This window comes from Gracilinanus agilis, chromosome 1 (assembly GCF_016433145.1).
Source record: "Gracilinanus agilis isolate LMUSP501 chromosome 1, AgileGrace, whole genome shotgun sequence".
Taxonomy (NCBI): Eukaryota; Metazoa; Chordata; class Mammalia; order Didelphimorphia; family Didelphidae; genus Gracilinanus; species Gracilinanus agilis.
In genome coordinates, this window is record NC_058130.1 from 389,081,714 (window position 1) to 389,100,248 (window position 18,535).

General features: G+C 35.0%; 1 protein-coding gene across 1 annotated transcript in view; it reads right to left on the reverse strand.

Annotated features, from left to right (window-relative positions):
* ZNF532 (zinc finger protein 532) overlaps window positions 1–18,535 on the reverse strand; it is a 116,068-nt gene that overhangs the window by 81,915 nt on the left and 15,618 nt on the right. The window contains exon 4 of the mRNA XM_044664533.1: window positions 16,447–16,522. The gene's annotated coding sequence lies outside the window, so the exon portion shown is untranslated. The remainder of the gene's footprint in view (window positions 1–16,446; window positions 16,523–18,535) is intronic.

Below are 18,535 nucleotides of genomic sequence, written 5' to 3' on the forward strand. Positions count from 1 at the left end.
GCTCAATTTTTAATCTTTTATTCTGGTTTGAAAAGGCAAATGAGAGCAATACAGAGTTGGGTGAGGTTAGGATATTCCAGGAACAGGTAATATATTAATAGGATATGGTTCCAGAAGGTTGAACAGGTGCTTTCCATTATTCTACCTACAGTTAGCAAGGTTTCCCTTGAGAAACAATGACTCCTAGTTTTTCATGGTAGCAGCAGCTAGTCTAATACCCTTTGATGTTTCTAAGTAAACTCCAGAAGCACAACAAAATTAAAAAGTACTATAAATCCTGATTCCATTTAAAAATGGTTAAAGTGTTGGATTTCTGTTTAATTTCTTCTCAAGGAATATCTAATACATTTATGAACTGGGCTTCTACTTAGCCCTCTATTTGCCAAGTGTTTTTTTTTCTTTTTTAATTTAAGTTAAGCTATTCCCAGAGTAAAGTATGCTAGTTGAGTCTGGCTTCATGATATGAACCTAGTACATTTTTTTTCTCTCCCCCCTCTTCCTCTCTCTCTCCTTCTTTCCCCTCTGTCGCTCTTTCCTGTTTCTCTCTTTCCTTCTTTCCTCTCTTTCTCTCCTTTCCTCTGTCTCTATCTGTCTCTCACCCTCTCTCCTCCTTTTTGCTCTCTGTCTCTCTCTCTCTCTCCCCTCCCTCCTCTTTCTCTCCACTCCTGACTCTCAACTTCATGGCCTCCTCTCCCACCTGAGCCACCAAAAACTTTCAAGGGAAAGAACAGATTTAGGTTTGGCTTGGGACTTCCAGCACCCTATGAGAGGAAACTGTCCTGCTCTGCTGGCCCACCAACCCACATGTCCAGCCCCATGAGTGTCTGTCTACCATCTGATCTGCTCCCTACTGTCTGACTCCCATCTGACTGGGCTTTGACCTGCCTTGCTTCTCTATCCCCAGCCCTAATGTGTCTTTGAACCTTGTACTGGATCCTGGCCACATGTTCCCCTTCCCAATTCTCCTATTCCCATCTCTGCGCCCCTCCTTCCCTTCCCCATATACACTGGCAAATTCATAGACTGAGAAATGGTCCACTTACATAAAGTAAAAACTATATGGACAGTGTTACCACTTTTCTAGTATTTCCAAGTTAGGAAGAAATAAGAATGAAGGCATCCATATCATCTTTTGAGAAAAAACATTCTACATACTGAATGAGGTGTTTTGCTTAACATAACAGACATTTTTCTAAGAATAACTGCCCAGCAAGTGAGTAAGTCATTATCCTAACAAAAAGGAAGTAACAGAACCTAGTGTTAGTAAATAGACCCCAAGGCTAGGAATAAGGAAGACCAGTGTTCAAATTTGGTTACAGACCCTTTTAGCTGTGAGACCTTGGGAAAGTCATTTAACCTCTGTTTGTCTCAGTTTCCTCATCTGTATAACAGGGTTATTAAGAGTACCTATATTGCAGGATTGTTAAGGATCCAATGTGGCAAAGTTTGTAAGAAGCGCAAACTGAGCACAGTGTCAGACATATAAATGTAATGTCCTGTAAAAAATGTTTATTTTCTTCCCTACCACCCCCAATTAAAGCTACATAGTTTTGATAGGCTCTCACTCTTCCATTCTGGTTTTTATATTAATTTCCTTTTAACATCTTTTTTTTTGAAATCTAAAAAATAAGGATAACTATATTAACCAGCCCAGAAAGGTTGTGGGCAAATTTTTTTCAGATTGAGAATCTTTAAAAATCATGAAATATTTTAAATTAAATCCTATCCTATTCAGTAAACTATTACAAAGTAATTAGTGCTAGACACCAATTTAAAAACATCACCTGTAATAGTTTGGAGACCTTTTCTTGCCATGAGATCTGCAAAACATTTTAATTTTATAGTTTGATTATGGATGAATTATTCCCCTCCGAAAGAACAGTTTGTGATTTAGTCATAAATCTTCCCAACAGAATATTATATTCCTCCAGGACCAGATTCTTAATTCCAAAAACAGCACTTTAGGAAATTGATTGGGGGAGGGTAGGCAAGGAGAGAATGGAAATGAATCGAAATTCATATTTTAGGGAAGTATTTTTTTTAAATAAGTCACTAGCAGCTAACATTCATAGTAGTGTTTACTATGTGCCAGGCAATATGCTAACTAAGCAGTTTACAATTATTATCTCATCTGATCCTCTTGAAAGTCTGGGAAGTAAATGTTTTTAAATCTGGCCCCCAAAAGATTTTCTATAAAAAGCAAATGGAGAGAGAAAATAATTTCATATTTTACTGTAAACGTATGTTATTCTGGGTGCCAACACTAATTAAATATAATACTCTTGTCATTCTTTGAAGAAGGCCTAAGTATACCTTAAGCTTGCAACTTTAAATCCAAATCTCCAACACAATTAAATTGTATTTCACTCTGCTGTATTGTTTTTTAAACCAAATACTAATTTAACAAAATAACAAAAATAACCCCTCAAAAAAAGGCACTGATTAATTTCAGTGTAAGCTTCCATCTATCTATTTAAAAGTTTATTACAAAGGTAGTCATGTGGCTGAATAGATAAGAGTGCCAGGCCTAGGAGTCAGGAAGTCCTGGGTTCAAATCTGTCCTCAGACATTTCCTAGTTGTGTGACCCTGGGCAAATCACTTAACCTCAATTTCCCTGACTGTACTTTTGCCTTGGAAACAATACTTGTATCAATTCTAAGACAGAAAGTAAAGGTTTTTTAAAACAAATTTATTACAGTACAAAATTCCTGGAAAATGTACTTCAAGAAACATAAATAACACACCAAAATGATCATCAATTCAAAACCCAGAGCCTATACCCAGATTTCTTTGTATTAATGTGATGTATAAGATTCAAGTCACAATCATAATATAGGTCCCCTAGGCTGCTCAATCCCTGGACTAAGAAGAGAGTTTTGTATTTATCTAATATGAGTCTTCTGAAGATTCAAGTTAAAGGAAGTTACCAACAAGCTTCTTCTATTTCACCCATGACAGTCTTATAAATAAAGTCTCAAGGGGAAATAGTCAAGACTGTTTTTTTACAAGTTAAAACATGGTCTCCTCCACCTAGTATTTTCAAACATATGCCCTTCCTCTGATTTCCAAGTACAAATTATTGCTAGGTCATCTTAACATTGGCCAGTACCCACCAGTGAGGGAAGAATGCTCACAGCCCAGGCTGAGTTTCAGTGGTACTCTCTAGCATGACACTGGTAGCATTAAAGATCAATATAATATAATGTACCCTCTTGCCTTACGTACACATAGGGATGATTGATGTGTCTGACTAACACAGGAATCCTGTCATCAGATCAAAGGGTCATACTGTTTACCTTATAGGCAATGATATCTATGAAATATATATTTAATAATGTGAAAGGCAAAGTGACACAGGTAACAAATGGCAGAATCAGCATTTAAACTGAAGTCCTCTACTTTCAAATCCAGAAATTGTCCCATCATCAAATTTTCTTCTTGCCACTTAATAACACTGCTGACTGAGGAAATGTTGTGACCATTTATTAAGGTATATTTGTTAAGGTATCAAGGAAAACCATAATGCCAAGACTAAATCATAAAAATTTTAATATAGAAAAATCCATATCATTTAGCATATATGCCAGATAACAGCTTCACAAAAATCTAGAATACTCCTATATGCAATTATTCATCATAGCTCACCCTGACTTATCTTGTTTTTCAGTGTCTGGCATATAGTAGGTCATTCATAAATGTGTTGTTGAACGACGTCCTATATTCTTTCCTTTAGAGTTCACTCATATCTCCCAAAGCTTCAATCATTATTTCTATGTTGATGACTTCGAATTCTAAATCTGTTAACTGCTCTTAACTTTGCTCCTGAGTTCTAGTCCCCAAAATCCAACTCTCAGAGAGATATTTCCAACTGAATAATCCCATCATCACTTTAAAAATTATGTTTAAACCAAAATTCAGCATTCCCAAATCTAATTCTTTCTCATACCTCCTTGTATCTTTAAATGCTATCACCTAAAGTGAGCAGAGACCAGGGATAAGTTTGGGAAGGGCAGAGGGCATCAAAGAAAGGATCATAGATTTGGAGGTGGAGGGGATATTAGAGGTCATCTTGTTCATTCATTTCACAGATAATGAATTATATTGTCATGTAAGCTTGAAACCTAAGTCATCCTGAATCCATCTGTCACCAAATTTTATCACATATTCAGTGACTTTCAAATTCATCCCTTCTTTTTTCATCTTCACATTCCTATGGCTTGTTTGAGCTCTTATGCTCATCTTAGCTATGAATTACTTGCTGTTATATTTTGCATTTAAAGCTCTTCACAACCGGGCTCCTTTCTCCCCCTTTCCAGTCCTTTTGTATTTTACTCCTCTCCTGGTACTCTACAATCTAGTTACAATTTGTGGTTCTTGACCATGATATTCCATCTTCCAAATCTATATCCTTTCAACTGGCTTTCCAATATACCTGAAATGCTCATCCTTTTCCTCATTGCCTCTTGGTGACCTTTCCTAAATTTCAAGACCCTGATCAAATTCTACCTTCTATAGGATGCTTTTTCTGATCAACTACACTACTAGCAACCTTCTTCAGAGATTTCCTTCCATTTATACTGCATATATCTTGAACATAGTTATGTACATATGTGCAAACATGATCTGTACATAGTCATTAGCATGTTTTCTTTCTCTTTAGAATGTGAACTCTTTGAGGGCAACACTATATTTTTTTGCTTCTCTTTGTATCATCAGTGAATATGTGTGGTGCATAATAAATATTTGTTGACTGACTGCAACAGTTTCTTAATTGATCTTCTTAGACTCATAGTATGAAAGCTGAAAGAGACACATATGGTGTTTTATGCTATGCATCTGTAGACAATAGATGTCTTAAGATGTTACTACTGTGAGCAGATAATGGTAGCATTCCTAGCAAAGATACTCCCCTAAGTAATAAAGTGATAATCGACCTAGTCCTCATAATATTATTCCTTTGTCCTTGGCTGAGAGATGTGCCATGAAAGTTGGAACCAAGAGTAGTAAGTAGGCTCCTAGTTTTGGGTTTTGGCATTTCTGAATAAGAATACAAAATAATTTGATTTCATGTACACACACACACGGGAGAAGAAGGGAACACTGGGTTAAGCTCTCTTCAGGGAATATTAATCAACATCTTGTAGAGAATTGGTCAGATTGTGGAGAATATAATATGACCAAATGGATATTTATATTCCTACTTCAAAGCAGATAATCATTTAAAACCCACTAGAAGGGTTGTGAGGCAGCTCAGTGGATAGAAAGCCAGACCAAAAGATGGGAGATCCTGGGTTCAAGTGTAGCCTCAGACACTTCCTAGCTGTGTGACCCTGGGCAAGTCACTTAACCAAAATTGACTAGCCTTTACTGCTCTTCTGCCTTGGAACTGATACTTAGTATTGATTCAAAAACAGAAAGAAGATATGGGTTATTTTTTTTAATCCACTAGTGCTATAAGCATTTTCCTCAAGAAAACAACTTAATCAAATATATGCTTCTTTTAATGCATTAAGTACAGCTTGATATATAACAATAAGAAAAAAATTATATGCTGATACAGACATTTAAAATTATAAGCTTATGTTGTTACTGTGTTTAAATTACTAACAAAACTGTTGACAGTGAAATACAGTAAATTCCATTCTTTGTCAGACAATGTTATGTAACTGCAAATATCACAGTTCCTGAAATAGTAACCTTAGTTGGAGAAATTGCATTCTATGAATATTCAAATAGGAGTTTTAATTGTGTGTAATTCCTTTTTAGATCACTCTCTGCCCAACCCAAATTTACTTGGGAAACCCTTAATTCAGTAAGAATTGCACATACGGAATGAATACATTTGACTATTTTCAATTATTTAGATGCAGGAGAAAAAAAATTATTTACTAATCCATATTTCGTGCAAAAACAGTTCAAGCTTTATTCAAACTTAAGAAATGTAAACAAATACAGAATAAAGCATTAGTAGAGATAATATTTCACTCAGACCAAGAGGAAAATTTTAGTCACTAGATTTATGTTTGTTAAAGATCTGAGAATTGACTTCTAACAAATATCTTTATGAAACATGGAATGCTAAATCTAGAGTCAGAATGGGCCTCAGAAGCCATCTAATCTAATTCCTTTATCTGCGATATAAAAAATAAGGGACTAGGAAAGTTAAGAGTCTTGCTCAAAGCCATAAAGGTAGTTAGCCTTAAAGAAAGGATCCCTTTTTAATGAATGGGTATCTGTAGGGTTTTGTTTTGTTTCGTCTATATTTTACTATATCTACTTTATTGAAAGCTCATAGGAGATTGAGACTTGTCTTTCATTACTTTGTCTTTTTTCTATTTACAAAAATTTATATCTTCTCTCATCCTCCCATTGAAAAAGATCATGTCTTTTCAACTATTTTCCTGCTTCTCTGTCCTTTCATAAGCCATTCCCTCTACCCAGAAGCTTTTGGTCTTCCCTCATTAATCTACACTTAGGAAACCATGTTTGCTATCATTGTCAAATTATATCGATGTACTAGTTAGCTATGCTAAACTGCTTTTTTTTTCTTCTTTGTTACAAGGGTTGTCTGAGTATGGAAGAATAAAAGTGATGTGAAAACTAATTACATCTATAAATTTTTTTAATTTTAAAAAGTCCTAATAATTATCTCTATCTTCTCAACATTGATGAAAACATATACCATATGAAATATATTACTTTGCACTTATTTATCTTTTTTGAATATATTCTTATAACTTTTTCACATGTTTCTCAAGTGGACCATAAACTCCTTCAGGGCAGGAATTAAATCATACTTCCTGTACGTAACCTCAAAGTTCCTTGTACGAAGAGTACTGTTTAGTGGAGCCATTTACACAGTATTTCAATACTTCAAGGGTCTGTGATTTTATTGGTGTGGGTACTTCCTGCAGATCACAAACCCTCTGGATAGCAGTAGATGGCCTTCCAGAGTTCCTGTAGCTGAAGAATTCATCACCCTGGAGGCAACCTAATGATCACATTCTCTGAACTTTAATGATCCTCAAAAAACAGAAGTGCAGTTCATCACTAGACCTTTATTCAAGGTCTTTTCAGCTTGACAGAGCCTGCTAAGGCTTTTATTTCAGCATATTACCTACCATATTGAAACAAGGTTGAGTTATAGCCTGAAGATATCCTTTTAAACCCAGATAGTAAACATGTATAAAGTCCTTAAAATGGCCTTACACCCCTACTTCATGAACTTATAAAAGCAAAAGCTTAACCACAACAAAGCTCCTCTTCATTCAAAGGATAAAGTTCCTCATACCATGAAGAACTTTAAGAAACAAAATATAATAGGAGCAAAATAATCAGAGCATCACATTTAGAGCTGGAAGAGATTTCAGAGATTTAGTCAAACTCCCTAAATTTTGTGAGAAGGAAACTAGGACCAGAGAAGCAAAGCAATCTACCCAAAGTCATACAAGTTCCCACAGGAAATTGTTTTTTTTTCTCAGCCAGTTCCTTTCCTACTCCAAATTTCACAATCCATTTAGGATCCATTCACAGCTCCACAAACTAAGTCTATCAGTCCTACAATGCTCTAATTATGGTATGATATTAATCTAAAACAAATTCTCAGAAAAAATTTAAATCTATCTACAGATATGAAGTGATAAGAAAATTCTTAAAATCCAAAATGATCCGAAAACTTAATGGACTGACACCTAAGAAGAAAAAGGGAAAACCAAAATCACAGAAATATAAAGAATGAAGTCATCCATACTGTAGAAGTCAAGCAAATTGAAATTTACTCATGACTAATTATGATATATTGTATAAAGAGTTAAAAATTGTTTTTCATTTATTTTAATATTTCTATTCATCCTATTAAGGGACAGACCTATTAAAGACTGTCTAACATTTGGATTTATCTGTGAAATTTTTCTAAGTGGTTTTCAGATGAATCAAACTAGAATGCCTTCCTAGATCCTGTAAAGTTAAAAGCCAAAGATTTCTCCAAAGCCACTGCCAGGACAAGTGTTTCTCCTTTTCCCTTTTAAATAGTTCCAGTCAAGGATAAAGAGAGATATTTGCTCTTATCTTAAAACCAAAGGCAGCAATAATAATGGACACAGGATAAGGAAGAAGTTACAAGGCAGCAAATCACTTTTTCAATATCATGGTACAAGGGCTCTTAACCTTTACTCTCTTTTTGAAGTCTGTAAAAACAATGGACCCCTTTTCAAACTGTTTTTATTTGTGTCAAAGAAAATACAAAGGATTAGAAAGAAAACAAAATTATGCCAAAAGAGAACTCATCATGGACCCCAGGTTAAAAATTTCTGAAACAGTGAATCAAGTTATAATAGAAGGTCTCAGGTGATCAAAGGGAACATGTATTATACACTATTTGCCCCAGTGCAGATGGACCAACAATTACCCTGCTTGATACTTCAGAGAATTATTAGCCTAATTTTCAAAGATAAACAGAACGAATTTCAAGATGGGCATTTTTTCAAGTCACTTATTAAAAAGTTCAACAAAAAGTTGGAAAGACTAAATGAAACCACCTGAATCTCTGCACTAAGCAGGCAAGCATCCAAATGTATTGAGAGATGCTTTCTAAATTTGTCTAATTTATTTCCAGCAAGGAGCTACTCCATTAGTACTGTCTGGTTCCATCAGATGCCTAAAGGAATTGATACAGATACCTCAAAGAATCATATATTTAGAGTCTGAAGGGACCTCAAAAGATCACCCAGTCCAGTCCCCTAATTTTAAAGATGAAGAAATGGAGATCCAGTAAATTTAAGTGACTAGCCCAAGGTCATAAATTAAGTGACCCTGAGCTAAACCAAGGTTTAAACCTAGGTACTTTGATTCCAAATACTCTACTCTACTGCCTTGCTTCTAATTTACAAAGTGTTTCAAAAATGTATGGCATTTGGTTTGTTACCATGAATAGAGGTGACTGGCCATCAGTTTGTTGTTGTTTGCTCATTTTTCAGTTGTGTCAGATTCTTTGTGACACCATTTGGGGGTTTTCTCAGCAAAGATACTGGAGTGGTTTTCCATTTCCTTCTCCAGTTCATTTTACAGATGAGGAAATTGAGGTAAACAGACTTGCCCAGGGTCACATAGCTAGTGTCTGAGGCCATATTTGAATTTACAAAGATGAATCTCCTTGACTTCAGGCCTAGTATTCTATCCACTCTACCACCTAGAACCATCAATTAGACAAACATTTGCATTAAAGAAGGAACTAAAATGTACAGTTGTTAATATTATATTCTAAATAATATGACCAGTTTCCCACAAGATGTTGATCAATGTTCTCTTAGGTTCAAGAAAATTTACTCTGTGTTCTCTTCTTTACTATACATCTTACCATACTTTTCTGTGATTCACATCAGGTTAAGGAACAAGCTCTTTCCCCAGTGTCCTCAGGAATTTTACTGTCAAAAACATCCACTTCCAAATTCAATACCTGTATGTCAAGTGACCTATGATCATAACAGTTGCATTTTCTGATCCTATAGATAAGCTACTGAATGCAGCTGGAGGAAATCATAAAACCAGGCCAAATGAATCTACTTTAATTTCATATATTCTTCCAACTCCTTTTTCTTTCCTCACTGACTTTCTATCACATTTCCCCAGTGGCTATTAAAAATGTTCTCCTCTTTTTCCCATGTTCCAATTGCCACCTTTAGTACATTCTCTCCAAAATAATTTCAGTGAGAAAATCAAGGACAATTAATGTCATCTCAATTAAGTCTTCCACTTTCTATCTCAAGACCTCTCTGCATCATCACTTATATTGTCTTTTCTTTCACTTCAGTTTCAAAGGATGAAATAGCCCTTCTCTTTGCCAGGCTCAACCCTTCTACTTGGGCTCCTGATGCCATCCTTTAATCTCCTATAGGGGCTTGTCCATTGATCTTAACCTCAGTTGCTTTTCATCTTAAATTCAAACCTAAACACCAGTTGCCCACTGCCAGTTCCCTGTTGGACATCTCCACCTGGATCTCAAATTCAATATGTCCAACAATAAACTCACCTTCCCTCTAACCTGCCTGGTTTCTACTGAAGACACTAATAAAATCTCAGAGTTATGTTTGACTCTTCCCTCTCTTTCTCTCTCATCTATCACATCTAATCATTTGCCATGTGCTGTCAATTTTTACTTTTAAACCATCTCTCATATCCATCCCATTTTTCCTCTTACACAGTGACCACTCTAGTTCTAGTACTCACCACTTCTAGACTACTGTAAATAACAATTTATCACTCATTTCATTCACCTTCTTAAAGGCCTTTGGTGATTCCTTACTGTATCAAGAATAAAATATAAACTCCTTAGTCCAGCATTTAAAGGACTTCATGCTATTTTTGTAAACTTCCAATTACTCCCCTTCGCAATCATGGCATTCCAACTAAATTGGACTACTAAACCTTCTCCAAATTCAACATAATTTCTGTCTCTCTATCCATACCTTCAATGACTCTCTTTCCTTTTCTATGCCTCTCAAAATTTTGATCTTCCTTGAAAGTCTATCTTAGGGGGAATATACCCTGAGAAGCCTTTCTTGCTTGCCATGGTTTTTAGTTCTTTCTCCCTCCTAAAATTTATGGCAAATGCTTTGTCTAATTCCTTCCCTTGCCCACTCACTCTCTAAACTACTGCCTATTATTATTTGTTCATTCATGTACTGTGTACATTTCATACTCTCCATTCGAACTTAAAATCTTTAACAGAAGGGGCATTTTCATCTATGTCCTTGTCTCCACAGTACCTTGCACAGTGTACCCCACAGTAGGCGTTAGTTTGATGAACTACACCAAATTAAAGAAAGGGTTCTAAGAAAGAATCAAACAGAACTATACCCTTTCCCTCTGACTCCTAAATCTGATTTCCAACATATCTTCAAGTTTGGTTTAAGTTAAAACTCTAAATATTAGAAACATCTGGATACAAAATATGAAGTAAAACCATATTTTGCCTATCCTTCTTTATAATGTTCTGCTTTGTTCAATAGTTATATAAGGTTGAAAAGTAAAATGGCCTGACCTCAACTGAGAGCCATTTTGTGGAAGGCAACTTTCTGAAATTCATAATTAAACACAGGAAGAGAAAGGGAGTTCAGTTAACACTCCAAGAGTAACAGAGAGGTGTTAAGGTAATTAACAGCTATCCTATTAATAGAAGCAAGGAAAAAGCAGGTGTAGAGCCTTCTTCTAAGTATCAATGAAAATTAGTGTTTAAATAAATAGAGCACAGAGCTAAGTAAGAAAGATACTTAATTTGTACTTACGAATTTGCATATGTCATTCAAAAGTATAAAGTATAAGTTATATGTCCCATTTTCTTAATTGTATTTTTTGGTAACAAAAACAAAGGAGAATGGATAGTATAATATATGCTTGTTTTTCTCAATTATCTGCATCTGAAAAAAAAAAGTCTGCCAACTGGGCCTAAGTCATGTCCTAAATAGGCACTACCATTCAGCTAGTGTCAGCTAAAATATAGGCACTATGCCAAAGAGAAGTTCATTAACCTTCAGAGGACTGTCTTACTCCCTTTAACCTAGTTTAATGGCAGAAACTTCGCATGACCATTTGAGGTTTTCTCCAACATACTACCTATTACTTCTACAAATAATTAACTATGTATAATACAGACATTTAAAATAATTACTACATAGAAAATGTGTACAATGTTCTAGAAGAGAAAGGAAAAAACAACACTTGAACTCATTAGCTGGCACTATTTCTAAGGAGAAAAACATAAAAGTAAAAAGCATTTTGATATTTGCCAAATTAAAAAGAGATGATGGCATGTGTAAAATGAACACATTAAGACACATCTACATTTCAGAATTCTTTCATTTAATAGTTTAATTTTTCAAATGACCAAGTTTTCCTGTCAACAGAAGATCTATTATTTTCCCATGACTCTACTTACATAAAAATGACTCCGTAAAAATGCTGTTTTAGGAAAGAACAAGTAGATTTCTTTCCAGTGTCCTTTTAAGATCCCATTAATTCCTATTAGAGCAAATACCCTAGACAATCCTTTCTAGAAACTCTGCAAATCTGCTACTTAACTTTGAAGTCCCTGCCTTACCTCAAAACACAGGATGTTCAAAACAATAAGTGGAATGGAATGGAAAGAAGCAATCTCAGAAAAAGCAGTGGTACCAAAATGCTCAAAGGATTAATGTTTATCCTTTTAGGTGGCTCCTCTATCTTCTACACTCCCTGCTAGAGAGAAAAATCAATGCGTATATCATACTTGTCAGTGTAGAATCTGTTCAATAAATGAGTCTTCAAAAAGCATCACTGCTTTAGCTTCCAGTAGAAGCTCTGTCAGGAAGTGATTCCAACCACAGCCTGAACTGTGACTCAATGTGGTTTCAAACATTCAGTGAGGCACTATGATTTGGAAGAGGCCACGATAACCACAACTAGCAATACTGGCTGTTCCTGCATGACACAGAAGCTCCTTTTAGTTTAGTTCAGATTTTTTTTTTCAAACCCAGGTGGAAAAAATTTTTTCAAATCCTCACAAATGTAGATGTTCATCATAGGTAGGTTACTGGCTCATTATTTTACTAAATGTCAACTCTGCTTTGGAGGAAGGGTCCCTTCCTCATAACTTTAGACAGAAAACTGATTTCTCACTGTGTAACTAAATTTGCATCAAATAGAAACCAAATAATGCAATCCAAGTTGAATCTGTGGAGTCTTTTATTCTTCTTATTAAAGAGACAAAAATAGCCATCTGTTTACTTAGCTGTTGCCTTAAAGGTATTTTAATGCTGGTGTATCAATTTACTGAATAGATCAAGCTTCCAAAAATACTTGCTGTCCATTGCCCTTCTTTGGACCACCAAACCAAAATTTAAAGAACAAAATTAACCTCATTCATTTTTTTTTTATTGCCAAAACTCAGATACAAAAGAAAAAGTTTTTAAGTTTGCTGACATGAAAACTCTCTCCAAGCAAAATTGCCCTTGCAGGCCCTGACGACTGGCAACTGGTAAATGTTGCTACAGACAGTCCTCCTACCCAGAAACCTTAGCTCATTCATTTGGCTGTGTTCCTCCTTAGGGGTGTTCTCAATTCCATCGCCATGGTTATTTCCAGGAACAAGATTAATTTACCTAGGTTACCTAGGTGAAAACTCCTCTCCAAATGCCACCTAGGAAAGGGAGTCCAGAACTCAGTCTGTTGTGCAAGACTTAGCTTGCCCAGATGTCACTATTAGTTACATAATACACAGTTATACAGTACTAAAAGGATTAGTTTTTTCACAACCATCCTGTGAGGTGGTTAGCAGAAGTTTTATTTTTCCCATTTCACAGAAGAGAGGTTGACTGATTTCACACAGCTGATAAATGTATGTTAGGACTTGACCCTACATTGTTTCCTCATCTGGATCCAAGTCTTCTACTGTACAATACTGCCTCTACATAGTAACTAAAGTCTTCAGTTCTGGAGAATATGAAAATATGCAATTCCAATGGACCACACTAGCATTGCCCCAAAGATGCAGTTAAATATCAAATTTACAAACCAGAAAGGGACAAAACTTTCTATATAATCCTTCCCTGCACAGATAGGGCATTTCAGTGCCTTTACAACAAGGGTTTTCTTCTATCATTGCCTGAAATTCACTTCTACTTCACCTCTTCTTCCTGGACTCTCTTATTTCCTTAAACTTTGCTCAAGTGTCATCTTTTACATAAAGTCTGTCTTGATTTCCCTCACCCAGTGGCTAATTATCTCTTCCTTACCCCAAACCTTATTTTTTATTTTTACTATAATCCACAGAATTATAAGATAGAGAGCTAGATGAGGCCTTTATTTTATAGGTGAGGAAACTGAAGCCCAAGGAGGATGTCATCTGCCCAAGATCATACAGAAGAGTCAGAGTCTAAATATGAACCTAAGTGCTCTGGCTCCAGAAAGGGTCCTTATTAAAGTATATGCTATTTCTTCTGATATGATATAAACTCCTTAAGGGCTGAAACAGTTTCCTTTTTGTTTGCATGCTAAAGGCATAGTAACTGTGCCAGTCTGGAACAAAGTAGGTGTTTAATAAATGCTTATTGATCAAATTATATGGGCCCTATTACCTAGTCACAAATTTTGCTGATTATTCTTTAATCTCTATAGAAAGCATATTTTTTAAAAATTAACTTAGCATACAGTTAAAGAACCTCATGTGTTCCTCCACAGGATGTTATCTGAGAGGTATGAAAGAGAAAGAATTGGAATCATAGCAGCTAGGTGGCTCAGTAAATAGAGCCAAGCTTGGAGATGGGAGGTCGTGGGTTCAATTCTGGCCTTGAAACTTCCTAGCTATGTGACCCTGGGCAATTCATTTCACCCCAATTGCCTAGTCCTTACTGCTCTTCTGCCTTGGAACTGATAGTATCAATTATAGGACAAAAGGTAATGGGTTTTTTAAAAAACAGTACTAGAAACTAGATCTGCTAACTACTAGCTTTGTGACCTTAAACAAGTCACATGATGATTCTAGACGTGAGTTTCCACATTTGCTAAATAAAAGATTGGAATTAAATGATCTTTTAAGACCCCTTCAAGTGATCAGCACAATTCCTTGTCAAAGTATTAAAATATAATTGATTTATTAATTGTATGAATTTTTTCTTCCTTGTGAAGGTCTTCTGTTTTGATACAAAGCCATATGCTGGCAGCTTACTTGCTAGTTTTATCCAAAAGACTATGGATAAATTTTCAAAAGCAGCCAGAGTTTCTGTAATGTCTATCTCCATTACAGCACAACATCCCAGCTTCTGCTCTCAGAGATCTGATTAATCAAACTCATTCCTGGGAGAATGGAAAATTCCTGGACTTTTAGCATTTTTCTTGTTATTTTAAAGAAATTAGAACCATGGAATTTTAGAGTTGGAAGGGACCATTGGGAATGGGCAAACTATCCCCAAAAAGAATCCCCACTACAAAAGAACTGCTCAGTGCTCATCCAGTGTCTGCCTGCCTAAAGACTTCTGAGAAAGAACCCACTAACTTATAAAGCAATCTATTCCACTTTGGATAGCTCTAATTTTGAAGAAGTTTGTTTTCTTTTGTTTTGTTACCTCAATCACAAATTTCCCATGTTCTACCCATTTCCAAGTTCTACCCATTGTTTCTTGTTCTTTCCTCTAGGTCCAAACAATAGAAGTTTAATCCCCTTCCTCAAAAAGAGCTGTACAAATACTAAAAAGCAGTTATTTTGCTTTCCATGAGACTTTTCTTGAGGCTTATCATTCTGCTTCTTCAATCAATCCTCATATGATATGAACTCAAAGCTTTCCCTGGCTACTTTCCTTTGGACATGCTATAGTTTTAACAATTTCCTTCCTAAACTGCAGTTTCCAGAACTGAATATAATACTCCAAGTATGAAATAAACAAGGCAAAGGACAGTAGGACTACTAATTCCTTCTATACTCAGAAGCTAAGCCTTTCACTGTGAAGAAACAAATGTGTACTAGTTTTCATTTTTGTTTTTTGGAAGGTGTCACATGATACTGCTAACTTATATTGCATTACAGTCCACTAAAAGCTCAAGAATCTTTTTCAGAACATTGCTGTCCAATCATCTCTTACATGTTAGACTTTTTTTTCCAAACTGAAGTGTAAGACTTTGCATTTACTCCTATTAAATTTTTATTTTTCTTATTAATTTAATACTCCAGTTTATCAAAGTCTTTTTGGATCTTCAATGTGAACTCAAATCCTCAAAACCAAGCAATTATTTACTCATTTCTGTATTGTTTTAACATGCGTTAATGTAGACATACTGAGATAATACATATTCCAGTTCTTTGCAAGCCTTACATTACAATATAAAATGAGATATTATTGTTTGGCTAATAAGTAATTCTTCATTTACAAATACAATTCAAAGTTTTATGGTACAATCAAAATTTTATACAGTACTTAGAACTCATTTATATGCTATAATTTAATGAATTTATTCAGCTGATAGGGGAAGCTGAATTGGGTGATCTTTTTATTTGCATAACATCATTCCTGATTTGGAAAGTCTGTAGTTACCTTCAAACTGGAATTGCAAGGATGTTACCAAAACTGTATGGCATTTATAGAGCTCCACAGGAATGTATCTAGAGTATTTGTCCTTGAAATGCTCTATTCAATCTAGCGGCTTTATTTATTGTTTTTCACCTTCAGACATTGATTTTATATTTTTTTAAAAATCAAAACCAATTGTTTTGAGCCATCTATATATAAGAATTCTATCTTGAAAATTACAGGAGTGAATTCTGGTGGCTTCAAATATTATTATTATTATTAATATAGTGTTATTAGAACTTTTAAAAACACATTTTATTGATGCCTTTTGTCATTAACATTTTGAATTATGTAGGGCTTTGTGAGAAAAAAGAAAAAGGAAAGGAACAGAGTATATGCTTCTTTACTTACATTAATGGAGTCTTCTTTTGGATCTTTCATTACAAAGAAGTTTGAAACTCCTGGCATTACTCCTCACGCCATAAAGCTACAGAAGATAGAAAACTTTCACTCATATAGCTCTTCCCCTTCAACAAACACCAAACCAGTGACACTGACTGTAGAGTCATCACAAAAATGCAGCCCTTTTGTTTTTAGTATCTGACTAAGGGAAGCACCAAAAGCTCTCAATCAGATTACTCAAATATTATGGTCACTTAGTATAACTAATTAATTTAAAAGTTTTGTTGGTGGACTTGTGTGGTAGGATAAAGAAATGGAGACAAAAGAATGGGGCTTACATACCCTTTTATGCCATACCCATCCCAAACCATAGCTAAATCCTCCATACATTTCTTCTACTCCACTTCCTTTGCTGACCAGTGTTGCCTTATCAGTTACAAAGTCGGGTTAACTAACTTCAGATGGACCTTCATGCAGATTGGCAAACTTCCTTCTGATCTTTAATGGATTCCCTATCATATTACCCACAAAGGCTATTCTAAACCATTTTTATACTCCTCAAAAATATGTCATTAGAGTCAGTCCTAGAATGTAGTTGCTGAAAATGAATACAAAACTCCATGTATATTCTACTCTAGCAGGGTATAGTGTGACTCTTATCACCTCCCTCATTCTGGACAATTAATTCCTTTCTTAATATAGTTTAAGATTGTATTAGTTTTTCTGCCTATTATGTGACATGTTGATTCAACTATAAAATCCCAGAATTCTTCTATATATGCTGTTACTTAACTACATATCACCTATTCTGTATCTATGAAATGATCTGTACCCCAAAATAAGACCTTACGTTTATTTCTATTATATTTCATCTTAATAGACTCAGTCTATCATTTTGGCCTACTGATATATTTTTGTAATATTACTATTATCTAGTGTCATCACTCAATTTTTATTCATCTATAAATTGAAGAAACATGTTATCCATGCCTTCATTTAAATCATTCACAAAAATGTTAAACAGCATAAGACACTCCACTAGAAACTTCCTACCAAGCTTATATCGATTCATTAATCACTACTCTTTGGCCTATTCAACCAATTTCAAATCCAACTGATGGCACTATTATCTAGTCTGTATCTCCCCACCTTGTCCACAAGGAGATCATGATAGACTTTGTCAACACTCAAGGGCATTCTCTTAATCTGTTGTCTAATAATCCTGTCAAAAAGAAATCAAATGGATCTGGTATAACCTGGTCTCCATAAAATCCTGAGTCATAGTGTTCACTATTTCCCTCTCTATATCCTATTAGTAATATAAAAATCCAGAATTTTTAGGGAATTTTTAAAGTCAAACGCATCTGGATACTAAATATCCCACCCATTTGCCTTTTTAAAAATTAAGACATTTTCTTATCCCTTATCCTTGAATATCTCTCCTTCATATTTTTTTAACTATCAAGACAGTTTCCTCTAGCCCATCAGGAATCTAAAACTTTATGTACCTGAGGATTTAGATTGGCATTTTGGATAATAACAACAATATAATAGCATTTATACAGTGCTTTTAAGATACATGATGTATAAAGGGGCAGGAAATTATCACTCATTTTTCTAACCAGAAAATGTGTTTTCCAAGTAACTTTTGGTTGGGCCTCTAAACACTTTGTTCAACTTTCCAAAAAAGCCTTCACAGAAGAGGGGGCCAGAGAAAACAGTGAACTGGCCTTTATACAAAGTGTATTTGTACAAAAATAAAGTCCCTGGGAATATATGTTCTAGGAGAATTGGAGCAAGTTTAGAGCAAGAACAACCATTGAATATGAACATACTTATGTTACTGGTTTGTCAAATTTGAAGGAAGACAGCTTCTAATTTTGTGGGATGGATACCACAAGAAGTATAAGTGTATATAGTGAAGGGAGAGTAAAGAAATTATTAAGATCATTTGACTCTAATGAGGAGACATTTTCAAAGCCAAGCTGTGAACAATATAGAGAATGATATAAAACTCTCCACCTCAACAGTCCAAACCAGATTAAAAAGTAATTTTGGGAAATGTTTGTCAAAATAAATAATAATATAATACAACATA